Below are 16,800 nucleotides of genomic sequence, written 5' to 3'. Positions count from 1 at the left end.
AAACCTAATACCATGAAAACCCTAGAAGAAAACCTAGGTAATACCATTCAGGACATAGGCATGGGCAAGGACTTCATGTCTAAAACACTGTAGGTTTTTAAAGACGTATCCCATCCATTTAAGTCCCCCCAATCCAACGTTGGTGAGTTTTTTTTTTTTTCAGTTTTAGATGTTGGATTTTATAAAATACTGATTGTTTTAAGAAAACACCTATTAACTTGACATATGGTTTTATTTTTTTAGTCTGATCATAAGGCAAATGACATGAATTACTATCTAACGTGAATGCAAAGTTTCATTCCTGGGATTAACATAAACTCAATCATTTTCCTATATTGCTGGATCCACTTTGCTAAAAATTTTAAAAGAATCATACACCTATATTCATATGGTGTACTGATCTGTGTTTTTCTTTACTTGTATTCTGTGTGACAGACTTTGGTATCACAGCAATGTTGGTCTCTTTCAAGGATATTGGCATTATTCCCTCTCATTTTTTGGGGGGAAGATTTTGTGTAGAATCTGTTTTGTTACTTGTTCTTTAAATGTGTTGGAAGAATACATCGGAGAAATCATATAGGCGTGGCATGAACCAACATTGTCCAATGAAACACTTACATGTATGGAGCCAGTTACATGTATTTAGATCAAGAGATCAAGAAATAAGAAAAGATAAATGGGCCGGAGGGGGCGGAGCAAGATGGCCAAATAGGAACAGCTCCAGTCTCCAACTCCCAGCGCGAGTGACACAGAAGACCGGTGATTTCTGCGTCTTCAACTGAGGTACTGGGGTCATCTCACTAGGGAGTGCCAGACAATCGGTGCTGGTCAGTTGCTGCAGCCTGACCAGCGAGAGCTGAAGCAGGGTGAGGCATCGCCTCACCTGGGAAGCTCAAGGGGGAAGGGTATCCCTTTTCCTAGCCAGGGGAACTGAGACACACAACACCTGGAAAATCAGGTAACTCCCACCCCAATACCGTGCCCTAAGCAAATGGGCACACCAGAAGAATATATCCCTCACCTGGCCGGGAGGGTCCCACGCCCACGGAGCCTCCCTCATTGTTAACACCGCAGTCTGCAGCGATCTAACCTCGAGGCAGCAGCGAGGCTGGGGGAGGGGTGCCCGCCATTGCTGAGGCTTAAGTAGGTAAACAAAGCCACTGGGAAGCTCGAACTGGGTGGAGCTCACAGCAGCTCAAGGAAACCTGCCTGTCTCTATAGAATCCAACTCTGGGGACAGGGCACAGCTAAAAAACAACAGGGGAAGCAGCAGAGGCCTGAGCAGACGCGAACGACTCTGTCTGACAGCTTTGAAGAGAGCAGTGGATCTCCCAACACGGAGGTTGAGATCAGAGAACGGACAGACTGCCTGCTCAAGTGGGTCCCTGAACCCTGAGTAGCCTAACTGGGAGACATCCCCCACTAGGGGCAGTCTGACACCCCACACCTCACAGGGTGGAGTACACCCCTGAGAGGAAGCTTCCAAAGTAAGAATCAGACAGGTACACTTGCTGTTCAGCAATATTCTATCTTCTGCAACCTCTGCTGCTGATACCCAGGCAAACAGGGTCTGGAGGGGACCTCAAGCAATCTCCAACAGACCTATAGCTGAGGGTCCTGACTGTCAGAAGGAAAACTATCAAACAGGAAGGACACCTATACCAAAACCCCATCAGTACGTCACCATCATCAAAGACCAGAGACAGATAAAATCACAAAGATGGGGAAAAAGCAGGGCAGAAAAGCTGGAAATTCAAAAAATAAGAGCGCATCTCCCCCTGCAAAGGAGCGCAGCCCATCGCCAGCAACAGATCGAAGCTGGTCAGAGAATGACTTTGATGAGATGAGAGAAGAAGGCTTCAGTCCATCAAACTTCTCAGAGCTAAAGGAGGAATTACGTACCCAGCACAAAGAAACTAAAAATCTTGAAAAAAGAGTGGAAGAATTGACAGCTAGACTAATTAATGCAGAGAAGATCATAAATGAAATGACAGAGATGAAAACCATGACACGAGAAATACGTGACAAATGCACAAGCTTCAGGTAACCGACTCGATCAACTGGAAGAAAGAGTATCAGCAATTGAGGATCAAATGAATGAAATGAAGCGAGAAGAGAAACCAAAGAAAAAAGAAGAAAAAGAAATGAACAAAGCCTACAAGAAGTATGGGATTATGTAAAAAGACCAAATCTACGTCTGATTGGGGTGCCTGAAAGTGAGGGGGAAAATGGAACCAAGTTGGAAAACACTATTCAGGATATCATCCAGGAGAACTTCCCGAACCTAGTAGGGCAGGACAACATTGAAATTCAGGAAACACAGAGAATGCCACAAAGATACTCCTCGAGAAGAGTAACTCCAAGACACATAATTGCCAGATTCACCAAAGTTGAAATGAAGGAAAAAATCTTAAGGGCAACCAGAGAGAAAGGTTGGGTTACCCAAAAAGGGAAGCCCATCAGACTAACAGCAAATCTCTCGGCAGAGACTCTACAAGCCAGAAGAGACTGGGGGCCAATATTCAACGTTCTTAAAGAAAAGAATTTTCAACCCAGAATTTCATATCCAGCCAAACTAAGTTTCATCAGTGAAGGAGAAATAAAATCCTTTACAGATAAGCAAATGCTTAGAGATTTTGTCACCACCAGGACTGCCTTACAAGAGACCCTGAAGGAAGCCCTAAACATGGAAAGGAACAACCAGTACCAGCCATTGCAAAAACATGCCAAAATGTAAAGACCATCGAGGCTAGGAAGAAACTGCATCAACTAACGAGCAAAATAACCAGTTAATATCATAATGGCAGGATCAAGTTCACAGATAACAATATTAACCTTAAATATAAGTGGACTAAATGCTCCAATTAAAAGACACAGACTGGCAAACTGGATAAAGAGTCAAGACCCATCAGTCTGCTGTATTCAGGAGACCCATCTCACATGCAGAGACATACCTAGGCTCAAAATAAAGGGATGGAGGAAGATCTACCAAGCAAATGGAGAACCAAAAAAAGCAGGGGTTGCAATCCTAGACTCTGATAAAACAGACTTTAAACCATCAAAGATCAAAAGAGACAAAGAAGGCCATTACATAATGGTAAAGGGATCAATGCAACAGGAAGAGCTAACTATCCTAAATATATATGCACCCAATACAGGAGCACCCAGATTCATAAAGCAAGTCCTTAGAGACTTACAAAGATACTTAGACTCCCATACAATAATAATGGGAGACTTCAACACTCCACTGTCAACATTAGACAGATCAACGAGACAGAAAGTTAACAAGGATATCCAGGAATTGAACTCATCTCTGCACCAAGCGGACCTCATAGACATCTATAGAACTCTCCACCACAAATCAACAGAATATACATTCTTCTCAGCACCACATCACACTTATTCCAAAATTGACCACATAATTGGAAGTAAAGCACTCCTCAGCATGTGTAAAAGAACAGAAATTATAACAAACTGTCTCTCAGACCACAGTGCAATCAAACTAGAACTCAGGACTAAGAAACTCAATCAAAACCGCTCAACTACATGGAAACTGAACAACCTGCTCCTGAATGACTACTGGGTACATAATGAAATGAAGGCAGAAATAAAGATGTTCTTTGAAACCAATGAGAACAAAGATACAACATACCAGAATCTCTGGGACACATTTAAAGCAGTGTGTAGAGGGAAATTTATAGCACTAAATGCCCACAAGAGAAAGCAGGAAAGATCTAAAATTGACACTCTAGCATCACAATTAAAAGAACTAGAGAGGCAAGAGCAAACACATTCAAAAGCTAGCAGAAGGCAAGAAATAACTAAGATCAGAGCAGAACTGAAGGAGATAGAGACACAAAAAACCCTCCAAAAAATCAATGAATCCAGGAGTTGGTTTTTTGAAAAGATCAACAAAATTGACAGACCGCTAGCAAGACTAATAAAGAAGAAAAGAGAGAGGAATCAAATAGATGCAATAAGAAATGATAAAGGGGTTATCACCACCAACCCCCCAGAAATACAAACTACCATCAGCGAATACTATAAACACCTCTACGCAAATCAACTAGAAAATCTAAAAGAAATGGATAATTTCCTGGACACTTACACTCTGCCAAGACTAAACCAGGAAGAAGTTGAATCCCTGAATAGACCAATAGCAGGCTCTGAAATTGAGGCAACAATTAATAGCCTACCCACCAAAGAAAGTCCAGGACTAGATGGATTCACAGCTGAATTGTACCAGAGGTACAAGGAGGAGCTGGTACCATTCCTTCTGAAACTATTCCAATCAATAGAAAAAGAGGGAATCCTCCCTAACTCATTTTATGAGGCCAACATCATCCTGATGCCAAAGCGTGGCAGAGACACAACAAAAAAAGAGAATTTTAGACCAATATCCCTGATGAACATCGACGCAAAAATCCCCAATAAAATACTGGCAATCCGGATTCAGCAGCACATCAAAAAGCTTATCCACCATGATCAAGTGGGCTTCATCCCTGGGATGCAAGGCTGGTTCAACATTCGCAAATCAATAAACGTAATCTAGCATATAAACAGAACCAAAGTCAAGAACCACATGATTATCTCGATAGATGCCGAAAAGGCTTTTGACAAAATTCAACAGCCCTTCATGCTAAAAACGCTCAATAAATTCGGTATTGATGGAACATACCTCAAAATAATAAGAGCTGTTTATGACAAACCCACAGCTAATATCATACTGATTGGGCAAAAACTGGAAAAATTCCCTTTGATAACTGGTACAAGACAGGGATGCCCTCTCTCACCACTCCTATTCAACATAGTGTTGGAAGTTCTGGCTAGGGCAATCAGGCAAGAGAAAGAAATCAAGGGTATTCAGTTAGGAAAAGAAGAAGTCAAATTGTCCCTGTTTGCAGATGACATGATTGTATATTTAGAAAACCCCATCATCTCAGCCCAAAATCTCCTTAAGCTGATAAGCAACTTCGGCAAAGTCTCAGGATACAAAATTAATGTGCAAAAATCACAAGCATTCTTATACACCAGTAACAGACAAGCAGAGAGCCAAATCAGGAATGAACTTCCATTCACAATTGCTTCAAAGAGAATCAAATACCTAGGAATTCAGCTTACAAGGGATGTAAAGGACCTCTTCAAGGAGAACTACAAACCACTGCTCAGTGAAATAAAAGAGGACACAAACAAATGGAAGAACATACCATGCTCATGGATAGGAAGAATCAATATCATGAAAATGGCCATACTGCCCAAGGTTATTTAAAGATTCAATGCCATCCCCATCAAGCTACTGATGAGTTTCTTCACAGAATTGGAAAAAACTGCTTTAAAGTTCCTATGGAACCAAAAAAGAGCCCGCATTGCCAAGACAATCCTAAGTGAAAAGGACAAAGCTGGAGGTGTCACGCTACCTGACTTCAAACTATACTACAAGGCTACAGTAACCAAAACAGCATGGTACTGGTACCAAAACAGAGATCTAGACCAATGGAACAGAACAGAGTCCTCAGAAGTAATACCACACATCTACAGCCATCTGATCTTTGACAAACCTGAGAGAAACAAGAAATGGGGAAAGGATTTCCTATTTAATAAACGGTGCTGGGAAAATTGGCTAGCCATAAGTAGAAAGCTGAAACTGGATCCTTTCCTTACTCCTTATACAAAGATTAATTCAAGATGGATTAGAGACTTAAATGTTAGACCTAATACCATAAAAACCGTAGAAGAAAATCTAGGTAGTACCATTCAGGACATAGGCATGGGCAAGGACTTCATGTCTAAAACACCAAAAGCAACGGCAGCAAAATCCAAAATTGACAAATGGGATTTAATTAAACTAAAGAGCTTCTGCACAGCAAAAGAAACTACCATCAGAGTGAACAGGCAACCTACAGAATGGGAGAAAATTTTTGCAATCTACTCATCTGACAAAGGCCTAATATCCAGAATCTACAAAGAACTCAAACAAATTTACAAGAAAAAAACAAACAACCCCATCCAAAAGTGGGGAAAGGATATGAACAGACATTTCTCAAAAGAAGACATTCATACAGCCAACAGACCCATGAAAAAATGCTCATCATCACTCGCCATCAGAGAAATGCAAATCAAAACCACAATGAGATACCATCTCACACCAGTTAGAATGGCAATCATTAAAAAATCAGGAAACAACAGTTGTTGGAGAGGATGTGGAGAAATAGGAACACTTTTACACTGTTGGTGGGATTGTAAACTAGTTCAACCATTATGGAAAACAGTATGGCAATTCCTCAAGGATCTAGAACTAGATGTACCATATGACCCAGCCATCCCAGTACTGGGTATATACCCAAAGGATTATAAATTATTCTACTACAAAGACACATGCACACGTATGTTTATTGTGGCACTATTCACAATAGCAGAGACTTGGAATCAACCCAAATGTCCATCTGTGACAGACTGGATTAAGAAAATGTGGCACATCTACACCATGGAATACTATGCAGCCATAAAAAAGGATGAGTTTGCGTCCTTTGTAGGGACATGGATGCAGCTGGAAACCATCATTCTTAGCAAACTATCACAAGAAGAGAAAACCAAACACCGCATGTTCTCACTCATAGGTGGGAACTGAACAATGAGATCACTTGGACTTGGGAAGGGGAACATCACACACTGGGGCCTATCATGGGGAGGGGGGAGGGGAGAGGGATTGCATTGGGGAGTTATACATGATATAAATGATGAATTGATGGGTGCTGACGAGTTGATGGGTGCAGCACACCAACATGGCACAAATATACATATGTAACAAACCTGCACATTATGCAAATGTACCCTAGAACTTAAAGTATAATAAAAAATAAAAAATAAAAAAGATAAATGGGCCAGTAGTGTAATTAACTTTTAGATGTTGAAACATTATTCCGTAAAATGAATAAAACCATCTACATGTTAAATATTATTTTATTAACATGTTGATTTTGACTGTGTGCTTTTTTAAATGACAAAATGAAAGTTGCTAAATATGAGATATAATATCTAAATGTGTGCTTCATTATAAGATACAACTTTAAAATAATAATTTTTAATTCAGAACATTGGTGGTAACAGCAAATTTTGATTCTATGTTTTATCTTGGTAAAAAAAATCAAAATATTTGACTATAGACACATATTTATAGTAATTACAGAAACCAATGATTACCAATATATAAGTTGCATTTTTAATATTTGTTGACATATATAGGAGCAAAATGAGTTTTGTTTATTAATAATACCACCTATTTTGCAGTTTTGCTGGTGATCAGTAAGATTATATTAAAAAACTCTTAGGTCCTCCCTATGCTTTTCTCACGAGTGATATATAAAATATAATTCTGCTTTAATCTCAGACTTACACATTCCTATTATTCTCCCTGCATGTATTCTATTTCCTTTTTTAGTACATAATGTAGTTGCAGAGTTAGCAATATTAACAAACACATGTTTAAGAAACCATGACCTCTAAGTTAAGAACACATCTCTGGCATTAATGACTTCCAAATATATTTCACCTAAGGCCTTTTAAGTCATTGATGTCAGGAAACGCCTAACCTTGGTTTCTTAATTATTATCTTAAGTTGTGAAAACTCTTACAAAGAATATAAAAATTATACATATTTCCATTTGAGAAGGTCAAATGCTCTATTTTTGTGGGTACACTGTTATACTCTAGTACTAGTCAAAAGTCTAGTCAGTAAGTGGTAGAAAAACACTATTAATCTTAAGGAATTAACTTTCCAGAGTTCAACTTTGTAGTCTTGGTTACTGTTTAACTGATAATAGTATGAATTGTAATAACTAACAGGTTTGCAAAACTTTATATTATGTTCATCCCTGGGATAAACTCTATATATCAAAGCTGTCATAACTCTTCAAATAATAATATTGATAGAAACAGCTCAATTTATTCCCACTAACATTTTGTACACACATTCCTGGCATATAATATCATATGACAATATGAAGATAGCAGTGGCTGGAAGGACTCTGAAAGGAAACATCCAAAGCATCGTAATCACCTACTGATTGTAAGGATGCTCCTTGTGTTAATTTGTTGAGCTGTATAATTGTGTTTTTTATGTGTGTTAAAATTTTATAAAAAGTTTTGAAGCTTAAACTTTTTAAAGCATTTTATATACACAACTTATATACACATTTTATATACACAACTTAAAAAGCATTTTATATACACAACTCATGGGAAACAAACAGAATAGCTGAATGTATCTGTCATCCTTAGGCATTGATTGAAGAACTGGTAAATTCATAAATCCTATGTATTTACTGACACGAATACAAGTAAAACAGTTTATTTATTCTTTCGTTTACAATCAGAGTTTTGTTCAATGCAAAATCATTGACTTGAAAATGGAAAAGGAGAACTGTGAGATAATAAACCACAAAGTTTTTGTATATCAGGCAAATCTGTCACTTTATAGGTAGGAATATAGTAAATATTAATGATCAGATTACATCACTAAAGCATCTGTAGAAACCAAAAGCATGAACTCTGGAAGTTCCCTTCACTAGATGACTCCTTTTTAATCTGTTTGCTATCATTCTGATGTTTCTCTTTAGACCTCTGCTTCCCAGGGCCTTTAGAGTCATGTATTAGTCTGTTCTCACACTGCTATGAAGAAATACCCGAGACTGGGTAATTTGTAAAGAAAAAAGATTTAATTGACTAACAGTTTAGCATGGCTGGGGAGGCCTCAGAAAACTTACAATCATGGCAGAAGGTACCTCTTCACAGGGCAGCAGGAGAGAGAATGAGTGCAAGCAGGTGAAATGCCAGATGCTTATAAAATCATCAGATTATTATTATGGGGATTATTGTGGAGATTACACTTCAAGATGAGATTTGAGTGGGGACACAGCCAAACCACATCATTCTGCCCAGACCCCTCTCAAATCTCATGTCCTCACATTTCAAATCATAACCATGCCTTCCCCCAAAGGAAGACTAAGTCCCCCAAAGTCTTAATTCATTCCAGCATTAACTCAAAAGTCTGAACCCAAAGTTTCATCTTCCACCTATTAGCCTGTAAAATCAAAAGCAAGTTAGTTACTTCTTAGATACAATGAGGATATAGGCATTGAGAGAAATTCACCTAAACAAATGGGCTAGAGGTCCCATGTAAGTCTAAAATCCAATAGGGAAGTCATTAAGCCTAAAAGTTCCAAAATGATCTCCTTTGACTCCATGGCTCACATCTAGGTAATGCTGATGGCAAGAGGTGGGCTCCCACAGCCTTGTGCAGCTCCACCCCTGCAACATTGCAGAGTACAGCCCCTCTCCTGGTTGTTTTCATGGCAGGTGTTGCGTGTCTATGACTTTTCCAGGTGCACAGTGCAAGCTGTTGGTGGATCTACCATTCCAGGATCTGGAGGATGGTGACCTACTTCTCACAGCTCCACTAGGCGGTGCCACAGTGGAGACTCTGTTTGGGGACTCCAACCCCACATTTCCGTAGAGCACACAGCAGGAGGACCCTGGACCCTGGACCTGGGCCCACAAAATTATTTCTCCCTTCTCTGCCTCTGGGCCTGTGATGGGAGAGGCTGCTGTGAAGCCCTCTGATATGCCCTGGAGATATTTTCTCCACTGTCATGGCAATTAGCATTTGGCTCCTGCTTACTTGTGCGAATTTCTGCAGCTGGCTTGAATTTCTCCCCAGAAAATGGGTTTTTCCTTTCTAATTCATCATCAGGCTGCAAAATTCCCAAACTTTTATGCTCTGTCACCTCTTGAATGCTTTGCTGCTTAGAAATTTCTTCTTCCAGATACCCTAAATAATCTCTCTCAAGTTCAAAGTTCCACAGATCTCTAGGTCAGGGCAAAATGTCTCCAGTCTCTTTGCTGAAGCATAGTAAGAGTCACCTTTGCTCCAGTTCCCAACAAGTTCCTCATCTCCATCTGAGACCACCTCTGTCTGAACTTCATTGTCCATATCACAACCAGCATTTTGGTCAAAGTCATTTAACAAGTTTCTAGGAAGTTCCAAACTTTCCCACATTTTCCTGTCTTCTGAGCTCTCCAAGTCTCCAGGAAGTTCCAAACTTCCCACATTTTCCTGTCTTCTTCTGAGCCTTCTAATTTGTATCAATCTCTGCTTGTTAACTAGTTCCAAAGTTACTTTTACATTTTTGGGTATCCTTATAGCAGCACCCTACTCCCTTAGTACCAATTTACTGTATTCATCTGTTCTCACACTGCTATGAAAAAATATCCAAGACTGCGTAATTTATAAAGGAAATAGGTTTAATTGACTTACAATTCTGCATTGCTGGGGAGGCCTCAGGAAACTCACAATCATGGCAGAATGTAAAGGAGGAGCAGGCACCTTCTTCACAAGGCAGCAGGATGGAGTAAGTGCAGCAGGGGAAGTGTCAGACATTTATAAAACCATCAGATCTTATGAGAACTCACTCATTACAGGAGAACAGCATGGGGGAAACCACCCTCATGATTCAATTACCTCCCACCAGGTCCCTCCCATGACACGTGGTGATTATAGAGATTACAATTCAAGATGAGATTTAGGTGAGGTCATAGCCAAACCATATCAAGTCATAACCAACATTCTGTTGTGATCTATACCACACTGTCTTTGGGTTTTAAATCAAGATTCCATGATATCACCTCATCCCAATTGATCCAGTAATCATCAAAAACTAAAGCTATCATTTTTAAATGATTCTAGTAGCTTTATCCTTTTTTATTGTGGTAATTATCTGTTAAAAATGTAAAGCAAATATATTTTGTGAATGTGCCTTTTGTTTATGCTCTCAGATAAACCATCTTCTATTCCACATTGCTTCTTCTGGAAAGTAGAAGCAAAGGAATCTCTGAGTCCGCCGTGGATTTGAGTGAGAAGTGATTCTAGCTGTGGACACAGAGTTGAAAAATTCTGCTGTGTGATGAAGGAAGGAATAATAAGAAACTGAAATGAGAGAATCCAGGCTTGAGGACACGTATTTGGTTCCAGTAAGAAGGGCTAGTACACCAAAAAGGTAAAATTCTCATTATGGTTAATTTAGGAGGCTTGGAGATTTAGTAATTTACTCTAGACTAATAATCCTTCGTCAGATTCAACACTAAACTCGACAGAGAACATATGAACAAATTTGGAACACCATATGTCTGGAGAGCTATTTTGTACATTCTATAAGATGTCTACCCCACTGAGCTTTGTGTTTTTATTTTTTCTTTTTTGTAAAAATTATAAGCCACTATTGAAGAAAATTTCCAGGGATTTTTGTGTTAACCCTTCTTTCAGGAACTACTCCCAAGATTTTCTTATTCTGATAGTAATCCTGTAAGAATTAAGTTTGAATATTCATTTATAAACCTCTTAACTATACTGACTAATAGTCTTTCCCAGCTGAGATTGTGCTTGCAGTAATCAACACCAGCCCAACATTGTTACAGGCCTTTAAGGATATTCCAAGAACATCACATGTAGAATGAAGTGATTTTTCAGGATTAGATATGTGCATTCTACCATACATGGTAAGCCCATTCTGCCATCACACGAATCCAGCAAAACAGCTCAATTTGAGAAGATCAAGTGTTTTGTATGTGTTTGTTATGATCCATATTTCTCTCACAACCCTTCAGTAAAGCAGGGTTCCCAGGTTGCAGGCCTTACTACAGGGGCATGTTCATCAATAAACCCTGAATGTTGCTTATTGGTGACTATAGTGCATGGAACTGTGTAGGGAGTCTAAAAGATATTCCTGGAAGAGAAGGAGAAAAAAAAATGGCCTTTTTTACTGCTGTTGTAACAAATTAGCACATGTTTAGTAGTTTAAGATTATATAAATGTACTCTTAAAGTTCTAGATGTGAGAAGTCTGAAAGAGGCAAACAGTTCTCTCTTCTTTTTAGGAGCTCTGAGGATAACCTGTTTCCATAACTTTTCTGGCCACTGGAGGCTACCTTCATTGACTCATGGTCCCATCTTCTATCCACCAAATCAGCAGTGTAGCATCTTCCAATTTATATCTCTTGGTGGTGGCTTTCACATTGCCTTTGTCTTTTCTGACTGTGGTCCTTCTGCATCCTTATGAAAATCCTTTCAATCACATTGGAACCACCTAAATAAATCCAAGATAATCTTGTCTTCAGAAGATTATTGGCTTAATCACATCTGAAAAGTCCTTTTTGCAATATAAGGTAACACACAGTCTACATGGATCAGGACATGACCATCTTTCATGAGCCACTATCCTGTCTATCACACTTGGGTAATATGTACCAAGTGATATCAATCTAAATCCTAGACATGAGCATTTCTGCATGCAAGTCAGAGAGAAATAAATCAGAATATCTATACGAAAATGAGAAAGTTGCAGGAAAGTGGTATGAGACAGAGTCTAGAGAACAAGTCAAATAATGTTTTATTGGAAAAAAACCATTCTCATTCATTTGCAGATTGCCTATGACTGCTTTTATGCAACAATGGCAGAGTTGAGTAATTGTGACAGATAACGTATGTCTCACAAAACGAAAACTACTTACTATCTGGCCCTTTATGCAAAAAGTCTGCCAATCCCTTGTACAGATAATTACCTGAAAGGAAAGCTATAGCATTTCTTTTCGAAATGAGTATGATATTAGATTCCTAGGGCTGCTATAGAAAAGTACCACAAACAACATAAATTTATTCTTTCACAGTTCTCAGGACGAGAAATATAAAATTGACAGGGTCATACTTTTTCTGAAGACTCTGTCCTTCCCTGTCTCTTGTAGATTCTGGTGGTTGTCAGCAGTTCTTGGCATTCCTTGGTAGTAGATGGACCACTCCAATCTCTGCCACTGTTTTCACATGGCCTTCCCTGTACAGTAGACTCTCCTTATCTGTGGGAAATACATTCCCAGACACCCCGGGCATGCTGGAAACTGCAAATAGTACCAAACTCTACATATACTCTGCTTTTTCCTGTACATACGAACCTAAGATAAAATTTAATTTATAAATAAGGCACAGTAAAAGATTAGCAATAACATGATAAAAACTTTACATTATGTTATGCTATAATAAAAGTTATATGAATATAGTTTCTCTCAAAAAATGTTACTGTATTATACTCGCTCTTCTTCTTGTGATCTGACAACAGAGACAGCTACTAAGTTCCTAATGGGCCAGTAGTGACACAGCATGAATTAAACCAAATGGTGCAAGATATCATCACACTACTCACAATGACATACAATTTAAGACAGGAATTGTTTTTTTCTGGAATGTTCCATTTAATGTTTTTAGACCACAATTGACTGCCAGCAACTGAACCTACAGAAAGTAAAGCTGCAAATAGGTGAGACTACTGTATGTCTCTGTCAAAACTTCCCTCTTGCTATAAAGACATCACTCATTAGAATAGAGCCCTCTCTATCCAGTAGAGCCCCCCTTACATTTATTATAACTTCAAAGACCTTATTTTCAAATAAGGTCACATTCAAAGTTTCCTGGGGTTAGGACTGTAACATACCTTTTATAGGAGACACAATTCAACCCATAACAGACAGAGACATAAGAAATGTTTTCCTAACGTGGACATGAACAGTGTCCTTCACTCCCATTCTCCCTGACCTCAATCAAAATATAGACTAAAGGCTGGGTGTGGTGGCTCACGCCTGTAATCCCACCACTCTGGGAGGCCAAGCCGGACAGATCACGACGTCAGGAGATTGGGAACATCCTGGTTAACATGGTGAAACCCTGTCTCTACTAAAAATACAAAACATTAGCCAGGCGGGGTGGTGGGTGCCTGTAGTCCTAGCTACCAGGGAGGCTGAGGCAGGAGAATGTTGTGAACCCAGGAGGCGGAGCGTGCAGTGAGCCGAGATGGCACCACTGCACTCCAGCCTGGGCAACAGAGTGAGACTCTATCTCAGAAAAGAAAAAAAAAAAAAAGATATAGACTAGATTCCTCCATCCAAGTAAAAGGTATCAACTCATTTAAGTAGCAGCGCAGTAGTTTCATTTGAAACAGGAATGCTAAAGATTAGCAGAGTAGCTTCAAATACATGCTGACTTCAATGAACTGACACTCTTGGTTCCCATGTGATTATGTAGCCTCATTTATTGAGGCACTATTCACAATAGCAAAGACTTGGAATCAACCCAAATGTCCATCTGTGACAGACTGGATTAAGAAAATATGGCACATATACACCATGGAATACTATGAAACCATAAAAAAGGATGAGTTTGCATCCTTTGTAGGGACATGGATGCAGCTGGAAACCATCATTCTTAGCAAACTATCACAAGAAGAGAAAACCAAACACCGCATGTTCTCACTCATAGGTGGGAACTGAACAATGAGATCACTTGGACTCGGGAAGGGGAACATCACACACTGGGGCCTATCGTGGGGAGTGGGGAGGAGGGAAGGATTGCACTGGGGAGTTATACATGATATAAATGATGAATTGATGGGTGCTGACGAGTTGATGGGTGCAGCACACCAACATGGCATAAGTATACATATGTAACAAACCTGCACGTTATGCACATGTACCCTAGAACTTAAAGTATAATAAAAAAAAAAAAAAAAAAAAAAAAAAAAGAAAAACTGAACCAGTGCCTTTTGGTTTTGGTTTTGGTTTTACTCTTGCCTCTCTGTGGTAGGCTTACGTATGCTTTTAACCTTCCACATATCCAAAGAAGGGGCAGAGAGAGAGAGAGAGAGAGAGAGAGAGAGAGACAGAAAAAATATGACTATATTCTCCACAGCCAGGATAAATTTTGAAATACCACAATCTCTTCTTGAATTCCTGAGATTTGGAACAGATTTTATCCAGAAGTTTTTTATTTTTCATGCCCCAAGTAGTTTTGTTTTATACTGTCTATTAAATGGAAGCTGCCATAGTAGAGATTGTCATAATACTTTTGTAAATGTGCCCAAATGTTATTAAGCAATAAAACTTTCTCATAAATATAATTCATGAATATGAAAATGCTCATAAATGATATTTAATCCTTAAGGGGAGCCACAGAAGCTCTGAAACCGTGAGATGATATATCGGTTTTGGACTTTGTCTAAGCTTCTCTGGTACACTTTAAAGTTGAAAAGAATGAATACTGACTTAGAACTATAGTGCAAGTCATAAATTAGGAAAAATCATCATATCATAGGCTGTTCTGAGAAAAAATAGCATCCTCACTTGGGATCATTATTCGCTGTTGATTAGATTGTGTTGTTGGATCTATTTTATCTCCTAATTTATAGGATATTTCAAATATTTGTAGGAAAAGAAGAATTTAATTTTAATTTTAATTAATATTTTTACCCTTCAAAATGCTACATTTAAAAAGAATAAACACACTAAGGGAAATTTTTTATTCATTTATGTTAATTTTCATACCATTTTATTCAAAATTTCATAATTATCATTTATCATATTTTTATTATAGTCATTTGTTTATGACTGTCACCCCTTCTAAACTGCAAAGACCTTGAAAGTAACAGAGTGTTTCATTTAGCTCTGTAATCAGTGCCTGCATGTGAACATATTTTAATCATTTAATGAATGTTCTTGTATTTTTTAAAAACTTAAATTGAGAATAAACTGGCAAAATTCCTAATAATTAAGCAGTATGCACATATCCAATAAAAACAAAATTTGTAAATAAACGGTAATGAATGCTATTGAAGAAAATCATTAATTACAGTTACTCACTGAATAAGATAGGGTTTTTGTTTTTATGGTCAGTGACAGGCAATATACAATGGTAATCTCCTAAGATTATAATACGGCATTTTTACTGTACCTTTTCCATAATAAGCCATGTTTGGATATACAAATACCATTGTGTTACAATTGTCTGCAGCATTCCGGACAGTATCATGTTGCACAAGTCTGAAGCCTAGGAGCAAAAGATTATAAGTGCATAGTAGACTATACACCATCTGGGTTTGAATAAGCACACTCTATGAAGTCCACACAAGGACGAAATCACCTAAGGTCATTTTGCTTAGAACATATTGCCATCATTAAGTGACACGTGTGTGTGTGTGTGTGTGTGTGTGTGTGTGTGTGTGTAAATATATGTATAAATTGAGATTTTATATGTATTGAAAGCAAGTTATCTGTTGTGGTGGTTTTCTGTTGTGTTCACTTTAATGTTCAACAAAACTTCATATGCTCTAAGAAATTGGGAATCCATGAATTTCCTGGTAGAAGATATATTAGTCAGGGTTCTCCAGAGAAACAGAACTAATAGGATATCTATCCATAGATAGATAGATAGAGATTAATTATAAGAATTGGCTTACACGATTGTAGAGATGCTGAAAAGTCCCATAGTCTGCTGCCTGCAAGCAGGAGACCTGGGAAAGCTGGTAGTCTCATCAAGTTTAAATGCCTGAGAATCAGAGGTGGCAGCCAGTGGTGTAAATCCTGGTCCAAGGGCAGAAAAAGACTAATGTCCCAGCTCAGCAGGCAGGAAGCAAAGGGGCAAATTACTCCTTCCCCCATCTTTTTGTTCTGTTCAGTCCTTCGGTGAACTGGATGATGGCCTCCCACTTTGAGAAGGACACTCTACTTGACTGAATCCAACAATTCAAATACTAATTTCGTTCAGAAATGTTATCGCAGGCACACCCAGAAATAATGTTTAATCTGGGCAGCCTATGGCCCATTCCAGTTGACACATAAAATTAACCATCACAAATATTTAGAAAAACATGATTACATAGGCCTCTTTTAACCCTCTATAGAAATGTACTTATATATGTGATATATATTTATA

This window comes from Rhinopithecus roxellana, chromosome 4 (assembly GCF_007565055.1).
Source record: "Rhinopithecus roxellana isolate Shanxi Qingling chromosome 4, ASM756505v1, whole genome shotgun sequence".
Lineage (NCBI taxonomy): Eukaryota > Metazoa > Chordata > Mammalia > Primates > Cercopithecidae > Rhinopithecus > Rhinopithecus roxellana.
The sequence above is the reverse complement of the archived record's forward strand: the minus strand, read 5'-3'. Positions refer to the sequence as shown.